The 24,289-nt window shown below is 45.1% G+C and overlaps 1 long non-coding RNA gene across 1 annotated transcript in view; it reads right to left on the bottom strand.

The window, feature by feature from the left end:
• LOC103307590 (uncharacterized) overlaps nt 1-24,289 on the bottom strand; it is a 29,984-nt gene that overhangs the window by 1,625 nt on the left and 4,070 nt on the right. Inside the window, exon 2 of the long non-coding RNA XR_510180.4 lies at nt 417-503. This is a non-coding gene — a long non-coding RNA (uncharacterized LOC103307590). The remainder of the gene's footprint in view (nt 1-416; nt 504-24,289) is intronic.

Here is a 24,289-nt window from a genome sequence, read left to right on the forward strand (position 1 = left end):
CAACTTCTTCTGCAAATAGGAGCAGTGGAGTGGGTACCCAATCAGCAGAGGGGAAAGTGTTTTTACTCCCATTATTTTTTTACGGAAAGGAAAGTGGGGGATGGCGACCCATTCTCGACCTCAGGCAACTCAACAAGTTCATCAAAAAGCAAAAATTCAAAATAGTTATCCTAATGACCATTATTCCAGCGCTGGAGCAGGGAGATTGGTTTTCAGCTCTCGACCTGCAGGATGCTTATTTTCACGTAACTATACACCCTGCCCACAGACGTTTTCTTAGATTTGTTCTGGGAACAAACCACTACCAATACAGGGTTCTACCCTTTGGCCTCTCAACAGCACCCTGTGTCTTCTCCAAGATCCTCGTGGTGGTTACCACACATCTCAGGAAAAAAGAAATAATAATCTTCCCTTACCTGAACAATTGCCTCCTCAAATTGCAAACTCGTGAGGAAGCCATCCGATCCACACACATGACCATTGACTGCCTTCAGGGTGGTGGCCTGCAAATAAACACAAACAAATCCACATTAAACCCTACTCTACATCTGGAGTTCATAGGTGCACACCTCGACTCCACAACTGGCCTCGCATCTCTTCCAATTGACAAATTCATCACCATAAACAATCTGGTTGCCAAACTACAGAACAGCCCACAGGTCACAGCTCATGACTGCCTACAACTTCTAGGCCACATGGCCACATCCACTTTTGTGGTCAAGAACGCATGCCTGTACTTGCGATGCCTGCATGGTTGGCTAGCCACAGTCTACAAACCAAATGTACACAGACTACACAAGCTTCTCACCATGCCTACCAATATCAAGGACTCACTCATATGGTGGACTCGACCATACAACCTCTGTTCTGGGGTCCCATTTTTACAGGAATCCCCTTCAATTATAATCACTACAGATGCATCACTCATTGGTTGGGGGGCACACATGGGACACCATACCGCTTAAGAACTATGATCTTCTACAGAGATCTCACTACATATAAATCTTCTAGAGTTCTGAGTGGTCCGCAACACCTGCTTCCACTTTCTCCCACTCATCAGGAACCAAAAGATCAGGATCATGACCAACAACACTGCTTCTATGTTTTATATAAAACAGGCAAGGGGGAGCCCGATCCCATTCACTTTGCACCGAGGCTATGAAACTTTGGAATTGGTGCCTCCAACACAATATTGATATCTCCGCTTTGTACCTGCCCGGTGCACAAAACACCACAGCGGACAAGCTCAGCTGATCCTTCCCACTCAACCATGAATGGGAAATAAACAACACCATCCTACACAACATCTTCAAAACCTGGGGTTATCCACAACTGGATCTCTTTGCAACCGTGACCAACAAGAAATGCCTCCAATTCTGCTCCAGAGTGGGTCTGGGGAAACATTCCATGGGTGATGTGTTTACGATCAGATGGAATGACAACCTACTATACGCATTCCCACCAATACCAACGTAGTATTAAAGATATGGACAGAGAGGGCCAGGATCATATTGATAGCCCCTACATGGCCCAGACAGCTGTGGTACCCACTTCTAACGCAATGTCCACTTGTCCACCAATCTCCCTTCCCCCCGCTTCTGAACTTATTGTCCCAATGCAGGGGCCATCTACACCACCCAAACATAGGAATGCTCCACCTCAGATCATGGCTCCTCAATGGTTCTCCTACGAAGAACTAGGCTGCTCCGAGCAGGTGCAAACTGTACTATTACATAGTAGGACACAATCTACACGCATCACCTATATCCATAAATGGTCTGGGTTCATAGCGTGGTATTCTGCCAGGCAATCCGCTCCTACTTCCTCACCTCTTCCAGTCATACTGGACTACCTTCTGGAGCTCAAACAATCTGGGCTCTCCTTCAGTACCATAAAGGTACATCTGGCAGTAATCACAGCATTTCACCACAAGATCAGTGACACCAGTATCTTCACCCACACTATCACAAAAAGATTCTTCAAAGGCATCCAGACCCTGTACCCGGACATCAGACTACCTACTCAACCCTGGGACCTCCACTTGGTCCTCACATGTTTGACACAATAGCCATTTGAACCACTAGCATCCTGCTGTCAACTACACCTATCTCTGAAAGCTGCATTCTTAGTGGTAATTAAATCTGCCAGATGTGTAGGACAACTTGGAATTCTCATGGCTGACCCACCCTACACTATCTTTTTTTAAGGATAAAGGCACACTCTGAACGCATTCCAAATTTCTCCCAAAGGTACATTCATCCTTCTGCCGTAATGAACCTATCCATCTACCAATCTTCTTTCCTAAACTGCATGCAAACTCTTTTGAAACAGCAATGCACACACTTGATGTGCGCAGAGTATTGTCTTTTTTATTTGGCTAGGACTAGGCCATTCAGGGCTTCCCCTAAACTTTTTATTTTAATTGCAGAGAGATCTAAGGGCAAATCGATATCCACCCAGAGAATATCCAACTGGATATCAGACTGCATCTGTTTATGCTACCAATTAAAGAAGATACATCCTCCAACTTCTATTAAGGCACACTCTACCAGATCTGTGTCAATGTCTGTTGTATTCCTATGTAACATTCCCCTCATAGATATCTGCAAGGCTGCCACCTCTGGGCTTCAGAGCACACCTTTGCCAAACACTACGCCCTTACTCAGGGACCCTTGACTGACACTCGAATGGCCAGAACTGTGCTGTCCACGGCTTTCTTACCAGATTCGAAGTCCCTGCCATCGTAGTGATACTGCTTGTCAGTCACCTGGAGTGGAGTACCCACAGGGACATCTCTCTCTCTCTCCGAGGTTACTTACCTGTCCACTACCCACCCTTCTCCCCTCTACTTCAGAGTTTGGAGTGTCTCCATTGTAGAGAAGGAACTAAGGAATCACGGCCGCACACACGCTGTTAAGGCACCAGCAGTGCATGAGGCAGGCACTGTGTGCATGTGGCCCGTGTGGGTACTTCTGTACAAATCTCTGAACGAAGGCGCAGGGATGCACCAGCACCTGGAGTGAGATGGGACACCCATCTCAAAGAACGTCAGTTACTGCACAGGTGAGTAACCTCCTCTTCTACTTCCAGCTCTACTACTGACTTGCTGTGTTGACTTGGGAAAGTTATTTAACCACTCTGCCTCAATGTTTCCATCTGCACAAGAAGGATAAGGCTCATCTCCTTCTCAGGGTGTTGAGGCTTAATTAATGTTTGTTCAGCACTTTCACGTCCCTGGGTGAAAACTGCTATGGAAGGGCCAAGTTTTATTATTGTCTGAGGGCACTGCAGGCTCCTAGGTTGGGAGTTGTAGTGAGAAGCCATGGATTGTGGTGCCTTTCGTATGCCCATGACATCCATGCATGTCTTATCTGAACCTGATGTGCTCTACATGGGGCTACACCTTAAGACTTCAGAGACTTGGACTAACATGGCTGCTTGCTTGTGAAGTGTAGCATCTCCATGAGCACTGTCTGCCAGTTGATTTCCTGGTGGAGTTCTGTTTATGGGTCTTAAATGCTTAGTGTCCTATCTACGTGGGAGGTCCCCTCTCCCTATGATTGATATTGGCCTCAGCAGAGGTGCCTCTAACAGGGAGATGGCTGCAGCTAGGTATTTTCTACATAAGGCCCGGGACTTTGGAACTCATTCTTGGCTTAATTCCAAATAAACCTGAAACTCTCACCATTCAGGACGCACTGTAGAGCCCATCTGTTTCCTCTGGCTTTTGAGGAAAGGGGAGAGGACTTGGTGTTGAGATGTAGAGGGAGAAGATAATTGATTGTTTCTATATTCTGTGGCTTAGCTCAGTGGGTTGGGGCTTTGTATGTTTTTATGCCCTTTGGGCCAGATTTTCAAGGACATCTAGATGCCTAAAGATGCAGATCGGTACCTAGTGTGATACTCAAAAGCACCTAAGCAGGTGCTTTACTCCCATTGATATCTATGGGACTTGGACACTTCTCTAAATCTCACTAGATGCCTTGCTGCATCTTCAGGCACCTAAATCCCTTTGTAAATCTGACCCTTTCGTGACTAGATATTTTCTAAGTTATGCAAATGCCTAGAGCTCTGAGAAATAAATGAAAATGGGAAACACTCAGACAAGAGCTTTCAGAGTAGCAGCCATGTTAAACAAGAGCTTGTTTAACATTAAGGGCTAAATTCATTCCTGGCATGACTCCACTAAAATCCATACAGTTGCACCAGGGTGAATTGGGCATAATGTATTTCCTCAATTGTTTGGCTATCATGATGTCTCTTTGTAACTCGCCCAGCTTCATCATATGTTGAAATGCCCTCTGTCTCTTCCATGCTGGTCTTTACCTCCCTACTTGGCCACTTAAGCCTCTAGTCCCTTGTTAGGTTTTTGTTTTGTTTGACTGGGTTGGATTTTGATTTCATCTTCCCCAGCTGGATCGTAAACACTTCCCTCTTCTGCACTTCATGTTTCTTGCAGGCATGAAATTCCATCCAATTTTCTGTAGCTCACTTTGCATTCCTTAAACATCTGCTTTCTTTAAGTCCAATGTGTGTGACTGACCTTTCTGCAGACCCTCCTTTACATTTCAATCCTGATATAATCTGATCCTTACTGATCTTCAGCTTCTGCCTTGTTTATTAGACCTGGCTCATCTCCATTTAGTGGATCAAATTTAGAGGCGATATGTAAGGTGATGTTACTGAAACTCACTAGGGCTGTGTCTACACTTATGGGGACATGTAGAGTACAGGCACTACACGTGTAACTACATGCTGCAGTGAAAGGCAGGCTGCATCCACATTTGTAGCTGCATCCACATTTGTAGCTGCATACGGCAGGGACACTCACCAGAGAAAGGCTTCGGCTGACCCCTTTGCTGTCGTGAGGAAAGGCTGTGGCAATAGGGAGGCAGCAAGATGCTACACTGCTAAAAAATAGCAGTGTAGATATGGGAGGCACCGCTTGGGAGTGTAGAGAGCCATGTAGGGAATTACACTCCCAGCTAGAAGTGCAGCCATAGCCAATGTAATAAAAGCCCAGATTCTCTGTTGTGACAGTTTGGTGCAGCAGAGGGATGAGTATGTGTGTGGTGGGGGGGCGTTAGCCAATTATGGCTACCTGACATTCTGGCCATTTCTGCACCAGCCTCAGCAAAATTTGGAGCAGCACTGGGGCTGCTCTAAATTATTTTAACTGGCAATGATCCTCCATGACCATCCTCCAGCTGGGAAGCACAATGCTGTGGCCACAGATCCACTTCATCCCCTATGTTGGGACCAAAAGGAGGGGTAGTATAGGAGCTGAGTGCCAGCTCTACACCTGCTGGGAACTCCCTGTTCCTACCCCACACTGGAGAAATCCTGAGCAGGGGAGATAAAAACAATCTGACTCTTTACATCTCTAGAGTAACACAAAGGGGACAGAGAAGGGCAGAGAATGTGGCCCAATATTTTAATTAGGAGACCAGTACCTCTCCAGTTCAAGTGCAGATTGTGTAATTCAAACAGGCACTGAATCCCTTCCAATGATTCGGGAATCCAAACCCTCCTCCCTACACCAGCCAGTACAGTCTTTAATCTCCTTCATAATCCAGGTTATTATGGAAATTAAAGAGATGCTATAAATATGTAAAAGTACACTCAAGTCTGCTAAAAGAACTGGCATTCATTTCCAAAGTTTCCATCTGTTTGAAGGTGAGACCTGTGGTTGCATGCCAAAAGGGGCAGTGGGGATCTGATGTCTCAAACTGCCTTGGATTTATTTTTCTCCGTGGGCATTGGAAAAAGACTTGATGCAATCCAGCTTGCATTTGTTGCGACAGAAGAGAGGTTTAATGGGTTTGGTTGAACACTGCAGGGGTCTGAGAGGAGCATGTGAGCAAATCCAGGGCAAAAAAAAAAAATAGGCCAGTGGTTTTTCTTTCTCTTATGAAGATCCACAGTTGGTTTAATCCATCATTCTCCTGGTGCTCTAATGAGACTTCACATGCTAAATTGCATTTGTTTTTCTTGTGTCCTTTTTCACCTGGCATCCGAGCTACTCCCATGAACTGTTACTGTTTTGCTTTGTAAGGTGGATATGCCTAGTGCAGGGGAACTTGGCATATATTCTTCCAATCAGTCAGTGGAGCCTCTCTCAAGAGGTGGGTCACATAGACATCTTATTACATCTGGCAGGATGTCTTGTCCACCAGCTACACAGATGTTAAGTGGTAGTGTGTGGAGTTAGAGGGATGAATTGCCAGTGCTGCAATATGAAGGATTTAGTACCATTCAACATTCTGACGTTCATTGGCCTCAATGGAACTATGCTGATTTATGCCAGCTGAAGATTGGGCTCCCTGTTTGCACAGCAAGACCATACAAACTGCACTAGAGGAGTGCCTACCAAAAAGAACAAGTGCTTTGTGGAGGGGCCTGCTCTTTTCTGGCAACAGGTAAGATATACAAATCCATATACGCAGGGTCATTTAATTACTAGCTTCCAACAAATCGTTCCCATTCCCTTTCCAGGTATGTCATGCCCATATCTTGGTCAAATGAGCAAAGCAAGGATAAAAGGACTTTGTGTCCAGGACCACAGGGGCTGGGGAGATAGACTCCTTTCTCCTAACAAGCAGGCAGAATCCTGAGTGACGTAACATCATTTACATGCTGATTACACACATAATTAGGACCCTACCAAATTCATGGTCCACTTTGGTCAATTTCAGTTATAGGATTTTAAAAATAGTCAATTTCACCGTTTTAGATATTTACATTTGAAATTTAATGGCGGGGGGGTCCTGACCCAAAAGGGAGTCATGGGATTGCCACCCTTACTTTTGCCCTGCCTGGGGAGAGCAGCGGCTGCTGGCCTGGCACCCAGCTCTGTAGCCAGCGCTGCCACAAGCAGCAGCGCAGAAGTAAGAGTTGCAGGGTATGGGGGGGTGGGGTGTCGTCACTTTTGGGGGATGGGCAGGGCTGGCCTTTTGGGTAGGCGACCACCCAGGACCCTATGGTTGGGAGTGCCGTGGTTCCCTCCCCCCCACAACCAACCAAAGGCCCCTTTAACACTGGGCCCAGAGCTGGGGATGGGCAGGGCTGGGGGCATCCCAGCCATGGGCTTCTACCATGTGCCGGGCAACAGCTGCTAGTCCCAGCGGGGCTGGGGAAGGACAGGACTTCCTCTTCCCCTCCATGGCCACTCCTGGGCTGAGTCAGACCTACCTCTGGGAACCTCCCCCAGCTACAAGAAGCTCCACGGGTGCACTGTCTTCAGAGGTAGGTCTGACCCAGCTACAGCAATGGCCCCTTCAGGGGAAGAGGAAGTCCCATCCCTTCCCAGTCTGGCCGGATTAGCAGCTGGAGCCTGGCGCACGGTACAAGCTCCCCTTCCCTACAAAAGCCAGATTTCACAATCTGTGATGCGTTTTTCTCAGCTGTAAATTTGGTAGGTCTCTATACATAATGTGACTAGTGGATCCCACATAGTCATAAACTCATTGGCTATACCCTTGCCTCTCCCCCACTTCCCAAATCCCCCCATGCTTTTGTCGGGAGACACCTCCCCTCCCCCTCCTACCCTCTGGCCTGCAAGGGGGACATTATACTCATGTATGATCTCTTGATGGCTGAAGCTATCTCACAGCACAACAGGCACTGGTTCCACTTATCCAGGCCTTCTGTGACCCCTATTCAAGATGAAGCAGCAAGTACTTTATCACAAAAGAGCTTTTGTTTTGCTGTTTTGCATCTTTCACCAACAGTCTCTTCTCCATTCCAGAAATCCTAGCTCTGTGCTGTAAACTCTTCTATGTGGAGATTCCTTGTCAGAGAGGGATCAGTTAACCTGCAGGAGCTCCATTAGACATCAGATAATGTGTCACAGTTGGAACTAGCAAGCACTATTGCCTTGGCTATTGTGTGCACTATCCTGTATTTTATATAATTTCAGTTCTGCCTTGTAAAGATAAGGAAAATGTCAGACAACTGGTCACGATTCATTTTCTGCCAGGCTTGGGCTTTGCAGATTTATCCTAGTTAAGTCCAATGTTCTTTTGATTCCTCCTCACTCACAGTAATCTGTCTCTTAATCTAGTTATCTTATGTCATATGAGATCTGTATGAGGAACGGTTGTTTATCCCTTAGTGTCTGGCTGGAGTTACTGTGTCTATTATTAGGCACCAGTAAGAAGAGTTATTAAAAATCTGTTCATTTTTTCAGTGCTTTAAAAATCCATCAGCACCATCACATTTCAGATAAAACATATTTTCCCCTAAGGTGGAAATAAACATTTTGATCCTCAGAGTGCACTTGTCTCTGCTGTTCCAATAACATTTATGATATCATCCTTTCACCAGCTATATGGTTAAACAATTCTTTTTCTAAACAGGCTCATTTACTATTCTAGTGTGGTAACTTGTTACTGCCCATTTGGCATCCAATCAGCAATGAATGCAATACAAATAGCGTGGGCAGAATTCAGTATTTGTTTTTGTATAATTTTGATGGATAATATCTATATTTTTCTGTTTTTTCTGATTTTTTATCAATTTAAATTTTCACAGTGGGGGAAATTCTGAGGGTAGAGAGATAATTTAATGGCAGTCCTCACTGAGATTCAAAAAGATATGGTTTATACCTGTGAAAATACAAATTCTCAACGTCATGTGAAAATATACAAAGTAAATATGCTTAAATCAAACTCTCAGTTCTCAAGCAGCATTTTTCTTTCTTTGCTTATCTGTAAATTTTGATTTTTATTGATGGAAATATTTTTTTCATTGGTTTGCGTGTGGACAGAGTCATCAATGTTTATCGCCATTTACCAATAAAGATCTAATCCTTCCAAGCCTAAATACAAATCATAGGGTCTATATTTTAGAGGGTGAAATAATTAGGCTGGGATTTTCAAAGAAAGGCATCCACTGAATTTCCATGAGATGCTCCCAGATTAAGCTTAACTGCATTTCTATTCTCTGCAAAAGAGTTTTAGATCCTTCTAGAATCCTAAATTTCCTGCGCCATGAAAGCCACTTAAAATTGCATGGATGAACCACTTAATATCAGTGTTCACATACACTAATGAGGATTGATATAACAAAACAGAGGTGAATTTGCAGATAAAGTAGCTGTGTCACTTAGGAATGACAAGTTCCCATTCTCTAGCCATGAATAGGGTTACCATATTTGCACAGTCAAAAAAGAGGACACGGGGGGGGGGGGGAGGAGCCCCGCTCTAGCCCCGCCCCAATCACTCCCTCCCACCCCCTGACTGCCCCCCTCAGAACCCCCAACTCCACCCTGCTCCTTGTCCCCTGACTGCCCCCTTCTGGGACCCCTGCCCCTGACTTCCCCCTTCTGGGACCCCTGCCACTAACTGCCCCCCTAGGACCCCACCTGTCCCCTGACCCTTATCCACACCCCCACCCCCAGACAGACCCCGGGGACTCCCATGCCCTGTCCAACTGCTCCCTGCCCACTGACAGGACCCCCAGAACTCCTGACCCATCCCACCCCCTCTGCTCCCTGTCTGCCTCGACCCCTCTCCACACCCCTGCCCCCCTGACAGCCCCCCCAGAACCCCCGACCCATTTAACCCCCCCTGCTCCCTGTCTGTCCCAACCCCTCTCCACACCACTGCCCCCCTGACAACTCCCCAAACTCCTGACCCATCCAACCCCCCACTCCCTGTCCCCCGACCAGGGCCGGCTTTAACAAGAGCCCAGGAATCGGGCTGCGCTCTGGCCGGAGTCGTGGGGTTTGAGGCCAGGCTGGAGGTGCTCGGCCGGTGCCGGGCCGGCCGCCCTGGGGCCCGAGCTGCTGGGGTCGGGGCCGGCGTGCTTGGCTGGAACCGGAGCCGCTGGGGCCGGGCCGGCGCGCTCGGCTCGAACTGGGGCCGGTGCCCCGGAGCCACTGGGGCCGGCCGGGGCCAGACTGGGCTGCGTTGCACCTCCCCGGAGCCCCGCTCCTCGCATCCCCCCGCCCCAGCTTACCTGCTGCTGCCCACCTGCCCCTGCTTCTTTTCAGATTTCCCGCAAAGATCTGATTTGCGGGAAATGGAGGGGGAGGAGCAGGGGGGGGCGGAGTGTTCAGGGGACGGGAGGAGGGGGAAGACAGCTGCGGGGCCTGGGGCGTGCTAAGGCTGCAGGGGATGGGGGGAACCGAAAAGGGGCTTTGGCTGCCGAGCAGCGCCGCTTTTCGATCTATAAATAGCCGATCGGGGGGAAATCCCGGACACTTTTAGATTTTTAGAAATCCCCCCCGGACGGCTATTTATAGATCGAAAAGCTGGACATGTCTGGGGAAATCCGGACATATGGTAGCCCTAGCCATGAGTTCCATTCTTTCCGAAGTATCTGCATGGAGTTTCACCATCATTTTGGTCACTTTGCCACGCTATGTAGAGGGAGGTAAAACCATAGAAATATCTGGTGGGCTATGCACTGGCGAAAAATGGCTAAGTAGGGTGCTCACCATTTCGCACAACTGTCTGTCACCCATTTAATACAATCTGCACAGTCCTTTGACTGGCCTGGGGGTGGAGAGTGATGGGAGCAAGGCCTGTATTGAGGGAGGAGACTCTTAGCCAGTATGCTATGCCCAGAACAAGTCCAGTAAAAGTTATGCAAAGATGACAGGGCTTTGAAACTGCATTTCCTTCCTTAAACAGTTTGCAATTTCAGTCAATGGCAGCATGATTACTAGGCCAGATTAGCCATTGTGGGGAGAGAGGTTGGAGATGTACACAGTGAGTCCTTCTGTGTGGTTAGCTGGGGATCCCTTGCTTTCACTAGTTTTGCTGGTCCCCCTCCCCCCCACTGCTTGCCCTGTTTCTGTTTTTGTTTGTCCTCTCTGCATGTCTTTGTGTATGAGAGAAACACAGGGCCTTTATACTTATGCAGGGAGAAGGCACAAATAATGATAGTGGATAATTGAGCTGGTTGAAAAATTTTCCATGCAAAATGTGCTGATTTGACAAAATCAATGTTTTGTGGGAACATATTGATTTTGTCCAAATTTATGACAGTTACCTAAGCGCTGTGTTTTGACAATAGTGTTAAACTTTACTGTGATACAGTTGCAACACAGCGCTTTGACTTTCTCAAAATATAATGTTTTGATGTTTCTGAAACTAAATTTTTTCAAAATTTCAATTTTGACTTTTTTGTTCTAATTTGGGATGAAAGGAAATTTCAAAACGTCTTTCCTGTGGAAGGAGTTTTCTGAGTTTAGATCAGCTCCACTGAATAATCAAGAAGGTGCTTAGAAAGAAGGTCATTGAGGTCAGTTGGTGATAAGAGTAATGGTTCTCTGCCCAATCTCCAGCCACCACTTCTTATCCACAATCCCAAAGTGGCTGGATATTTCTGCAGCAATGATCAGCATGAAAAAGAGCTAACAATGTTGACATTCCAATTGTCATTATTAGACTCCAGAGTTATACACCCCATTAAGATGAAAGGAGCAATTCAAATCTCATATAGTTGTTTCTGTCTATTTGATTATTAAGATGATATTGTACTGGTTCATATCCAGAAGATTATCTCTGAATGTGCAGTTGTACTCTGAAAAATAACTGTAAAATGGCATCTCCTTAGTCAGCAGTTCTGCCCACGGTATGTATAAAGGATTAAATCTGCTGATTTTTAGTGGCAAAAATAAGTATCTACTGACTCTACGTGGCTAACAGAACTAAGAGTGAACACAGCACAGAGAGAGATGAATTTCATTCCATCTTGTGCATCATAAGCAGAATCTCAGTCAGTTACACCTTTGCAAACTTGTTGAAGTCAATGGCATTACACACGTCATTGTGGGTATAATTTGGCCTGTAAGTCCTTAGTTACTGGTTGTGATGTGCAAGCAGGAAAGAATCTGGCTTGGCTGTCAGATTCCAAGCTGAATTTCCAGGTCTGGCAGCTAGAATAAAACTCCCACAGTTTGACTTGTAAACTGAGCATGTCTGGATAGCAGTCGGTGTGCTGCTTATACTGCCACAGCTGACATCAACAGAGGTGTTTGAGCTAGAGCTTTGTTGGTATAAAATGTGAGGGGCTGCTGGTCGGGTGTTCTTTGTGAATACCCCACAGCTTTGGAATTCGCTTCCAACTTGGTTTGAAATAGCTCAAATCTGATGATCTTCAGGATACGTTGCTAGGCTCATCTCTTTTCCCAGGCAGCTGAAAATAGGAGTGGGTGTGTGAACGTGTGTGTGAGATTAGGTGTGTGTGTGTAAGGGTGGGAATTGTTTGAAAGAAGGGGGATTGTTTGCTGCATTTAGGATGTATTTTTGTTGTGCCTAGAGTGCATGGCTAAGCACCTTTAGTAGCATTTTTACGCATCTAAATAAATAAAATAAATCCCTCTTGGCACCTCCTGTGGACTTGAAGCAGGCACTTGGATCACTAAGGAAAAGAGTCTGCACATGCTATTTTCACTTGTTCATACTCTATTAACCATTTAAAAAAAACATTACTATAGTAAAGCACACATTCCTTACTGAAGATTCTGCACTGCATTGGCCAAAAGTTAGATCAAATCTCTTTGGGGTGTTAGACAAAACTAGGAGGAGATAAAAGCATCTGAAAAGAACTGTTGACCCAAAAAAACCCAACCCTCCCCCCCCCCCCCACCAATAACTCAAAGAACATGGAACAGTTTTTGTTTAGCCTTTTTTCACGCACACCACAGCTCTAAAAATGACTTTCCAAATTAAAAAGAAATATAAAAAATTTCAGCTCCAAAGATAATTGTTAGGAAAGTACTTAGTAACTTTCATTCTAATTCAGTTGTCACCATGGCTACAGTGTCATTAATGCTACACTGTTATGGCAGATTGCTGTTTGTGACATTTTTTGCCCCTGATTTCCAATGCTTACAGCTGCATTGCGTCCCTGCTGCATCATCAGATTTCAGCCTGTGTGACCTTGGTAAACCAAAGCACCTGAGATTTAATCATCACTGCTTTGTCTCCAGACTTATTAACATACTGTCGCTCCAACCGCCTTTTCTCAGCCAAAGTCTGCAGATGCTTGAGCTGAATCTGTCACTCTGCATCACCATGATGGAGCCTGGTAGAGGATGATCCTGGCTCTTTGCTAGCAGGCTGGCTGCCTGGAAATGGAATGCAGACACTAAAGAGTTTGGCAAATGTTTGAAAAACCAGCTCACTGCTAAGAATGCAGATTGCAGTTATTTCAATGGAGTTGTCTGGGACACCATCCCGTGATCAAGCAATTTAATGGTGCCTTGTAAGTGTGGTTTGTGCCACGGAACTGCACCTCCTCTTTTTTGAGCTGTTATGTTTGTCCCATTCTGTCTGTCTGCATCTAACCTAGATTGAAAGTTTCTCAGGACAAGGAGCACACTCTGTTCTCAGTCAATAATAATATTGTAACAACTCTGTGGCCACCTAGATCTTTCTAGTTGTCCCTATGCTGCATACCAGGGGTACTCAGAACTTAAAAGCAGCAATGAATTTAGATACACCTGCTCCAAAAGTACAGGCGCTACTACTTGAGCTAAAGGAGAATCTCCATTGGATGTTAGCAATATAAGGTCTAAGACACACATTTAACCATGCCTCATTTCATCCAATAGAGGGCACTGGTATACACACACAACAATCAATGCATTACGTACTGCCCTAATCAGACAGTTTGTCTTCAAAACCAGTCATTGCATAGGAGTTCAGGTCTCAATTCTGACATAAGTGTAATAAATTAATGTAATCTAGAACTTTGACAACCATGGCGACTTGGAATTTCATGGCAAGAGCAGGGATCTAATTCAGAATTTCCTTCTCCAAAAGTTCTACCATTTGAACTAAGGAACAATCTATTAGCTTTTAGCAGTATAAAGTCTGACAGAAGCGAGGATTTCTAACTTCATCCAGTAGAAGGCAGTGCTACACATACATACTAGCCTGTATGTTACTACACCTCTGCCCCGATATAACGCTGTCCTCGGGAGCCAAAAAATCTTACTGCGTTATAGGTGAAACTGTGTTATATCGAACTTGCTTTGATCCGCCGGAGTGCGCAGCCCCGCCCCCAGGAGCGCTGCTTTACCGCATTATATCCGAATTCGTGTTATATCAGGTCGCGTTATATCGGGGTAGAGGTGTATATGTAAAACTTGGGCTTTATCACTGTATGTTGTTGTTTAGTTTATGGGAAATCACCTTTTACATCTATATTTGGTTGTGGTAGAGTTCTAGGTTATTTTTGTTTTGACTTCTGAATTACAGGGTGAATTGAAATGGAAAGCATTATTACTAAGGAAGCAATAAGGATGACAATGAAAAGGTTAAAAGAATGTTGGGAACTTAAACCTGGTCCCCCAGTTACATTTTGTAAAAATAAACTTTTATAAAACCTCATGCCAATAGATTTCTAGGTCCAGGTTCAAAACTCTGTATAGAAATGACAGATATCTCAATCATTTTTCACTGCAGCCCTGTGGAGGAAATTCATCCCTAGGCAGAGGCCAGCAAAACATCTAAGTCTAAGTTACAGGGCCGGCCCACAACATTTTGGTACCTGAGGCGGGGAGCTCAAATGACACCCCCATATCCCCTCGCTAGGGCCTAAAATTTGAAAGATCTCAATTCTGCCTTCTTCCTCTACTCCTCTCATGGTACTGCTCTGCTACCTATCCCAATAAAGGAGAACTAGCAACTTAAAATGCCTTGTTCAAAAAGTTTAAGTAACACTTAACTTTCAAATGCCTGAACAACAAATGTAACTTTTCTTGTCTGCATAGTAAACACTGGCATTTTTATCTGTTTGAATAATCAAAGTGGTACTTTCCATGCCTTCTTGGTTGCAAAGATCTGAACTGCTTCCTGCTGAAGGTCCACAGTCTGGGACAGCTCATGCTCTATTGCACATGTGTCAAACTCAAGGCCCGCGGGCCACATCCGGCCCGCCATACAATTATATCCGGCCCGCGAAATCGTTTTATATATCTGTTTTTAATGGCCCTGTGATATGACGCCCCAATAACACACACTACAAATCCCATGATGCAGTGCAATTGCCGCCAACGGCAAGCCGCGGTTCAAGTTCGCGGTCTGTTGATGTATACAACGCTAATATCAAATCAAAGCTAGACCCCAACAATGGCCAAGAGAAAAATTGATTCTGAAAACCGAGGCTTTCAAAGCCGGTGGGAGAATGAGTATATGTTTACTGAAATTGCAGGTAAACCAGTGTGTCTCCTTTGCGGGAGTAATATCGCTGTAATGAAGGAGTATAACCTAAGACGGCACTACGAGACGAAACATGAGAACAAATTCAAAAACCTGAGCGCAGGACAGAAGCTACAAAAGGTAGAGGAGTTGAAGAAGAATTTGACATCCCAGCAGACGTTTTTCACCAAAGCAAAATCACAAAGTGAAGCTGCTGTGAAAGCAAGTTTCATTGTGGCCGAAGAGATCGCCAAATCAGGACGGCCGTTTACCGAGGGGGAATTCGTAAAGAATTGTATGATGAAAGTGTGCGACGTCCTTTGTCCAGATAAAACGCGAGCGTTTGCAAATGTAAGCCTCAGCAGAAACACTGTTGCTAATCGGGTTTGTGAGATGGCGACTGATTTGAAAACACAGTTGACTGAAAGAGCAAAAGATTTTGTTGCATACTCCCTTGCCGTGGATGAAACTACTGACGCGACTGACACTGCACAGCTGGCGATATTTATCCGTGGTGTGGATTCCAATTTGTGCGTAACAGAGGAAATACTGGACATTAAATCGATGCACGGGACAACGAAAGGAGAAGACATCTTTGGAAATGTATTTCAAAGTGTAACCGACATGAAACTGCCGTGGGAAAAACTCGTTGGACTTACAACAGATGGCGCACCTGCTATGTGTGGTGAAAAAAATGGACTGGTGGGAAGGATGCGCTCAAAGATGCGGGAGGAGAACTGTGCCGGTGAGTTGACAGTGTATCACTGCATCATACACCAGGAATCGCTGAGTGCTAAAGTCCTAAAAATGGATCATGTGATGAACACTGTAACACAAACCGTCAACTTTATCAGAGCCCACGGTTTAAATCACCGCCAATTCCAGTCTTTTCTGCGGGAAATAGATAGCGAGTTTGGCGATATGCCATATCATACGGAGGTCCGGTGGCTAAGTCGGGGAAAAGTTCTCAAAAGACACTTTGAGCTGCGAGAGGAAATCTGCCAGTTCATGGACAGTAAGGGGAAAGACTGCACAGTTCTGCGGGATGAAAAGTGGAAATGTGAGTTGGCGTTCCTGGCTGACATAACGTCGCATCTTAGCGCTTTAAACCTTCAACTCCAGGGACGGGAGCACATAATAACCGATATGCATGATGCAGTGAAGGCATTTCAAGTGAAGCTGCGCTTATGGGAGACACAAATGCACCAATGCAACTTGTCTCACTTTCCCTGTTGCCAAGTAATACGGAACCAAGAAAGTGCCACAGTTTTCCCAAATGCCACCTTTGCTGAAAAACTCAGCGCGCTGCGCACTGAGTTCGCACGGCGCTTCAGTGACTTTGAGGCACAGAAAAGTAACTTCGAGCTGCTTCGCAACCCATTTGCAGTCGATGTGGAAACCGCACCTGTAGAAATGCAGATGGAGCTGATAGAACTGCAATGTAACGGGACACTGAAGGCAAAGTACGACACTGCGGGGCCAGCACAGTTCACTCGCTTCATTCCTGAAGCGATGCCGCAGCTCCGCCAACATGCGGCTCGAATCCTGTCCATGTTTGGCAGCACATATCTGTGCGAGCAGCTGTTCTCTGTGATGAAAATTAACAAAACGTCACACAGGAGTCGCCTCACTGATGAACACCTGCAATCGATCCTGAGAATCTTCACAACACAGAACCTAACCCCAAACATAAACGAACTTGTTGCAAAGAAAAGACTCCAAGTATCAGGCTCTGACTAAATAGGACAAGAAAATGGAATGTTATGATTTGTTATGATTATACTTTTGCTTTAAATTCAATTTTTTATTTATATTTTCAGATTTTTTAATATTCCAGCATGTACAGATTTTGAATGTATTGTATTGACAGGATATTTTTTTATGAAGAGCAAAATATTTTAAGTTGAAATGTATTTATTTTGGAATGATATCCTGTATTTTGGTTCATATTAATGGTTAAAAAACATAAATATTTAGTCTGTTAAATAAATGGTTATACTGTTCGGCCCGCGAGTTTTGAGTTTTGGCCCCCTGTGCAATTGAGTTTGACACCCCTGCTCTATTGTGATGGTTGCAAGGCCGACCATCATTGTGGAGCGTAGATGTGTTTTTATTAACTTCAGCTTGGAGAAGCTGCGTTCTCCACTGGCAACTGTTACAGGAAGTGTTAGAAGTATGCGCAGAGCAACAAAAACATTTGGAAAGAGGGTGGTCATCTTATTTGTGCACATATATTCCAGAACAGCCTTTGGAGTTGATCCTGCTGAAATGTATCTTGAAAGGGCTTTCAGTTCATCACCTAAATCACTTGCATCAATATTACACATGTCATCGTGTGTCAACACTGTCTCTAGTGCCCTGCATTGCTGGTGTAGGTCTTCTTCAGGTATAGTGAGGAGTTTTGGAATATCCTACAACATCCCAAATATACTGCTGTGTTCCTTGAGCTGCATGAAATGTTCTTCAACTGACTGTATTGCACAGTCTAATACCTGGTTAAAGAATTCAACTTTGAATTGTTGTTTGGGATCTCTTATGGGATTATCCCGTGGCTCATAATCAAAGCGTCGTTGTGTTCTTCGGTGACTCTTGTATTCTTGAATGGGAAAATAGCTTCAGTGTGAAGTTCCTCTGCCAACTTCTGTGCACTCTTCAGTACGTTTTGAAATCCCTCATCTGACCGGTAAGACACTAGGTATGACTTTGCTTTGTCCAGTTGTTCCATTGCTCCAGATATATCAAGGTCAACACCTTGGAGTCTCTTGCTTACAACATTTATTTCAAACAGTATGTCATACCACAACACTAAGCCACACAGAAATTTGAAGTTATGTATGTTTCTAGTGATTCCATTTCCCTCTGCCACTGTTCTCCCACGAACAGTTCCTGTCATTGCATTATCCTCCACTATGGCATCATCTATCTTTCCAGTTTGGTGTTTGATAGGCTTTATCGCCTCCACTCGACTTTCCCATCATGTGGCACTCAGTGGTTTCATTGTCAGAGAGGATGTTCCCAGATGTTGCTTCAAAATTTGCCATTGATGAGTTGATGCAGAGAAAAATACATAGATGCTTTGAATTATATTAAAAAATTCATCAGCCTCACTAGAAGCTGATGCTGCATCACTGACCACCAAGTTCAATGAATGAGAACTGCATGGGACAAAAAAAGCTCGAGGGTTTAACTCTCGGATCCGTGTCTGTGCTCCTCTGTTCTTTCCTCTCATGTTGGCACCATTATTGTAGCCTTGACCTCTGTCAGCTATCGCAATTTCCGTATCTCCAGCTTTTTAAGAAGCACATTTGTCATACCAAGTCCTGTAGTATCATCAATGTCAATAAATTCTAGAAAATGCTCTCTGACAGTCACCATTGCAGGGACAATTTCACTAGGTTCTGTTGTTACAAAACGCACCATTAAAGTCATTTGTTCCGTACGGCTGATGTCAGGTGTGCAGTCCAGAATAACAGAGTAATATCTTGCTGTCTTCAGATCTGCCACAATCTTCTGTTTGACTTTTGTTGCCTGTAAATGTATGATCTCATTTTGAATTGTTTTTCCAAGGTAGTGGTGTGTGTACATTTCTTGGGTGGTGACTCTTAGATGCTCCTGGAGTACAGCATCAAACTCAGCCATCAGCTCCACAATTTTAAGGAAGTTTCCATTGTTTGGCACATACAGCTGAACTGAAGTGCCACACAGTGCTAGGTTTTGGGTAGCAAGCATTCTCACAATGGCAATGAGCCTTTTCAGAACATTTTGCCAGTAAAGAGACTCTGATGCAATCTTCTCTTGATGCTGATCATCTATGGTGGCCTTTCACCTTAGTCTCATCTCAAGCTCTTTCCACCTATGGAATACTCTCTGGTGATTTTGCTGCCTTCTCATGGCATGCCAGATTTCTAGCCAGATTCTTCCAGTCCTTTGTTCCTGTAGAACCCAATGTGGCTGGAACATTAGACTGCAAGAGTTTGCAACAAAAACAGTATGCAGCATTCTGGGGTTTTGAGTACATAAGCCATGGCCTCTCCACTTTGTCACCCTTGGGGATTTCATGCCAGTAATGTGTTGGATGGAAACTTCTATTTTCATTGTCTTTGGGGAACATGAAGTTTTTCACTTGCTGTGGCCCATGCTGTACAAGGAAGTACCTCAGACTACTGCTCAAGTGGTCCACAGTCCTGGATCATCTAGACTTAAGGAACTAAACTCAGCAGCAGCTGTTTCTTGCGTCTCCACCGCACTCTTCTATGATCTACACTTTTCTTCAGGAATGTTCATGGTTACATCCATTCGAGTTGGAGATATGGATGCTGCAGTAGCTGCCAGGTCACCTGCACTCTGACTAACTGGAAGATCAGGCATCTCCTCACCACTCATATACTCAGTGGGGCCGGAAGGATCACCGTGAACATTTGTGCCTATGTATCTCAGGAGAGCTCCTTCCTGCTTAGATAGAAAAACTTCCTTTGCTTGCTTTTTCTGAATGCTACCCCGGAGGGGCATTTTCTTCTTTCACCCATGACTGCTGTTCTATGCCAGCTATAGTGGCTCTCCACACTCAATTGAAGGGGACAAATAAGCAGGCTGGTAGCAGGGCCTGAGTGAGGGAAGATATCAGCATCTTAAAGGCCTAACTAGCTCCTACTACTGCAGTTGACTGCCTGTTCTCCTCAGGTGGATTCAGGGAAGCAGCAGGAAACAGGAAGCTCCCTGAGAAGCTGGTGTTAATCAGTCCAGGCTCCTTGGGGTGCTAGAGAAGTAAATAAGAGGCTCCTCCTCCTCTCTCTTCCTGCAGCTCCTGCTGCTTTCTCTTATTCCCTCTCACCTTTTTTCCTACCTGCCTGTTATGACTCTTGTGAACTCCTTCTTCCAGCACAGCACGCCACCATCTCTGTGCATCTAGAGCAGAGAGAAAACATATGCACCAGCAGCAGACACAATTTTTTACACTCTGGGTCCTAGTGGCACCCCCCCACAGTCTGGCACCTGAGGCAGTCGCCTCAGTTCACCTCATGGTAAGGCCAGCCCTGCTAAGGTAAGGCTGATTATGAGGGCTTCAGTGGTATTTATGTGATCCATAGTGTGGCGAGAGATTTTGCCTCAGTTGCCTGAAATGCCTTATAATACTTTAAATTGAAGGTTTGCAGAAAAACCTCAGGTAGGGGTTTAAATTCGTGAAAATTATAACTTGCTTAATTGGACATACAAAGAGTGGTGATAGTGTCAGGACCCTTTGGGATGCTTAGAGTAGTGATTAGTTTTAAGAATAGAGGTTTAGTGAGAGAGAAATTAATAATCGTTTAAATTAGAAATTCAGTAATGGCGGCTATACAGTGATATAATATCAGGAGAGATTCAATTTCTAGGGCACATAGGGGTCCATTGCCTATGATGTAACAATCTCACTTCCTCTAATGCAATGGTAAATTTCACTTCCTGGGGAGAATGAGTAAGCATAATTCCATAGAAATACATTGGAGCCCATAGGAATACATAGGGGCTTCCAGACAGGAAGTAGCTAGGGGTCATCCACAGGTCAGTTAAGAGAAACCCCATAGGATATATTGTAGCCCATATAAATGCATGGGGCTTCCAGATAGGAAGTAGCTAGGGTTCATCTAAAGGTCAGCTAAGAAAACCCCCATAGGAATGCATTGAAGCCCATAGGAATGAATAGGGATGATAGGTTTGCATCATTTCCAGGCAATGTAATCAAGGCATAGGATTGCATCACTTCCTGTGGAGGATGACTCATCACAATCCCATAGAAATACATTGTAGCCCCACAGAAGTCTATGGAGTGGGCAGAGCTACGGAAAGCTCGAAGCTGATTGGCTGAGCTTGGGAGAGCAAATCGTATACAAGGACGACAGCCAGCAGGCTAAAGTTCTGTAGGGAACGGACCAGCAAGAGAGTGGAACACCGCCAGACACCTGTAAGAAGATGCCTACACAGAAAAAGCTAGCTAAGAAGAAGCATTGGAACTCTGCAAAGAAGAACCTGCCTGCAAAGTAGCAGCAGCCCACCTAACCTTCCAGGGTTGCCCCTGGCAACAGCTGTTTCTACCACCCGGCCAGCAGAGGCCACTGCTGCAGCTATCGCAGCCACCCAACAGGCTCCCACTGTTTCTGCCTGAGCAGCCGCTTTTACCTCAGGAGCAGGAAGCCTCATCAGACTGCAGCCATTGCAGGAGACTGCTACCAGCGCTCCCTTAACATAGGGTTACCATATTTTGTGCCTCCAAATGGAGGACACTCCACGGCCCCCGCCCCCGCCCCGCCCACACCCCCGCCCAACCCCGCCCCCTCCCCAAAGTCTCCGCCCCCTCCCCTGCTTCCCGCGAATATTTGATTCGCAGGAAGCCTGAAGCAGGTAAGGAGGGTGTGGGGGGAGGAGGCGCGGCCCAGGCTGGCCCCCGGCGTTTCCAGCCTGGGTCAGCTCGGGCCCTGGGGTGCCGGCCCCGGCCGACCACCCCCGGCCCGCCCAGCACTGCCGGCCCCCGGCGGCCCGGCGCACCCCCCGGCTCCCGGCCCGGCTCCCCGCCGGCCCAGCTGACCGGCTCCCTGCGGGCCCGGCTGACCCGGCTCCCCGCCGGCCCGGCTCCCCGCCGGCCCGGCTGACCCGGCTCCCCGCCGGCCCGGCTGACCTCCCGATTTTCCCGGACATGCCCGGCTTTTGGGGATTTCCCCCCGGATGGGGATTTGAGCCCCCAAAAGCCGGACATGTCCGGGAAAATCCGGACGTATGGTAACCCTACTTAACATCGCTCCCAAAACATAGAGCAGAAGGACCTCCAAGACGGTTTAGAGGGATTAAGAAAGCCCTTGTAAGTCCAATCTTTTTTATTTACCATCCTAGCATGTATGGGTTTCGCTTGTAAATAAAGCTGGGTACCTGTGATCTCAGTGAGATCTCTCCCTATCCATTTAGTAACTGCCAGGCCAGCGCTTACTGGATGTTTAGTTTTACAGGTTTACTGTTGAATGTTAATTAATATATTGTTATATATTTAATTGCTATATTGTTATAAGGTATAGAGTATTAATTGAATGATTATATTATTGTATATGCTACAGAGTTAATTGAAACTGTAATTGTAGTGTTGTCGTTATTTGCTGCGCTGCTTCATTTCCTTTTTAATTGTAACTCTCTTATCTCTATCTCTACTCTTTTACTGTACTCACTCACTTCTAAATAAATATTTTTGTTTTTGAAGAATTTACTGCTTGTTTGCCTATTTTTGATCAGAGGGCTGTATCCGTGTCCTTTCAAGGGGCAGTTAGCCAACTGCGGCTTTTCCTGGAAATTCCTTTAGACGGGCCACAACCTTAATTACTAGAATAGATTAATTAAAATTAAAAGATTTTGAATTAAAAGCAGCATTTGTAAACAAACATCATTGGCTTAATATAATTGAATAGAAATCTCCCGTAACAATAGACCCTGTGCTAGCCCTCTGCACACACATGAATTTCGCCCACTGTTGGTGGGATACCAGTAATGATAATACTGCAATGGGTATGGGTTTGCACTCATGGTGAAAAAGCTTATCTTAAGTTTGTGAGTGGATTTCTAATGCAAGCCCATATGTGACATCTGGAAACCTACTACTTGCAAGGATAACACATTTTATACAGACTGTCTCCTTCCTGAGGACTAAACTCACTGCTCGCCCAGTAGAACCAGGACCATGCAAAACTCAAATGCATGTGCAGGGGATGAATATAAAAACTCTCTCACAGAATGGGATATACTTACAAACTCTCACAGAATGGGACATACCTACTATAGATTTTGAGGACAGTTTCCTTCCCAATGTGGATGTATAAGGTAGACTGAGTTAACTATTCATAGCTTTTAGCCGTTCATTCCTGACTCATAAATATTTCTGTATACTTTTAATTGATTGTTACTGGTAAAAGGTTGCAAAGCCCAGCCAGTAGCAACTATCATATAGTAGTATTTTTTCTTCCTTATATATTCTGTCACGGCTTTCTCTCTCTCCATGGGCTTTAGTTGTTTTACATAGTAAAAAAATTAATAAAAAGAATATATATGTCAATGAAAACAACTGCCTTTAAACAAATTGTTACAGTTAAGAAACTGAAACTCACTATAAACAAAAAGTGAAATTGATTTTTAAGGGGCATAAATGACAAGTAACATCCCTTTACCATGTGTACAGATGGAGCTAGCAGTAACCTCAATTTCTTAATCTCATATTTTACTACTGTCCAGCTGTACTGGTGTGTGCTAAGTCTTTAAGGAATCCGGATGTAACGCTCTGTTGTATTGTTTCAACTGTCATTTTAGATAGAAAAGAGAACGTTCAACTATACCATTAAGATGAATATCAGTCAAAACCCTTACTTGAAAGTTAGGGTTGCTAGAAAGATAGTGAAAGAGTTACAAAAAAGAAATGCCAGGAATGTTACAATTAATAAACCGTACGTTGTCAAAAGGTACGGAAATGGTAAGTGAATTCAGCAACTACAGATAATGGGCCCTAATTCTCAGTTACACTAAGGCCACTTTTCGTCCCTCTGGCAGTGAAAAGGGGCTTTAAGTGGGCAGAATGGCATCTAAAACTACTCCTTTGTTTAGGGGCTTCCCTGGCTGGCATAAAACTGCTCTCAGACCACAGTAAAGGGGGCTTAGCTTATAGTCATCTTTGTGTTCTCCATTGCTGCCCCAAATTCAGAAACAGGGAAACTGGGACTCAGGCCAAATATACGACAATTCTGCATGAAATACTAGAATATTAAACTATGTGATATGAGTGTGTGACAGGATCCTCCTGGAGTGCAGCCTGGCACTGTGGGACCGCTGTGCCCCCTGAACTCTCTCCAGCCTGGGTTGTCTCTAACAATGCCTTGCTAGTGACCAGCAGCAACCCCTCCTGGTGCTGTTATCACTCAGCACAACCACATGTGGAGACCCCACACCCAGCTAGATTGCATGAATGCTTCCAGAGCCACTCATGAATCACATAGAGATGGATTTTAAGTGATATTTAGTAGGCAAAAAGTCAGTTGGTTATCAAAATAAAATAAAATAAAATATAACCACACAGTCTAAACTCTCAACCCTATTAGATTGGGCAACACCTATCAGTGGTTCCCAAA

Source organism: Chrysemys picta, chromosome 8 (genome assembly GCF_011386835.1).
Source record: "Chrysemys picta bellii isolate R12L10 chromosome 8, ASM1138683v2, whole genome shotgun sequence".
Classification (NCBI taxonomy): Eukaryota; Metazoa; Chordata; order Testudines; family Emydidae; genus Chrysemys; species Chrysemys picta.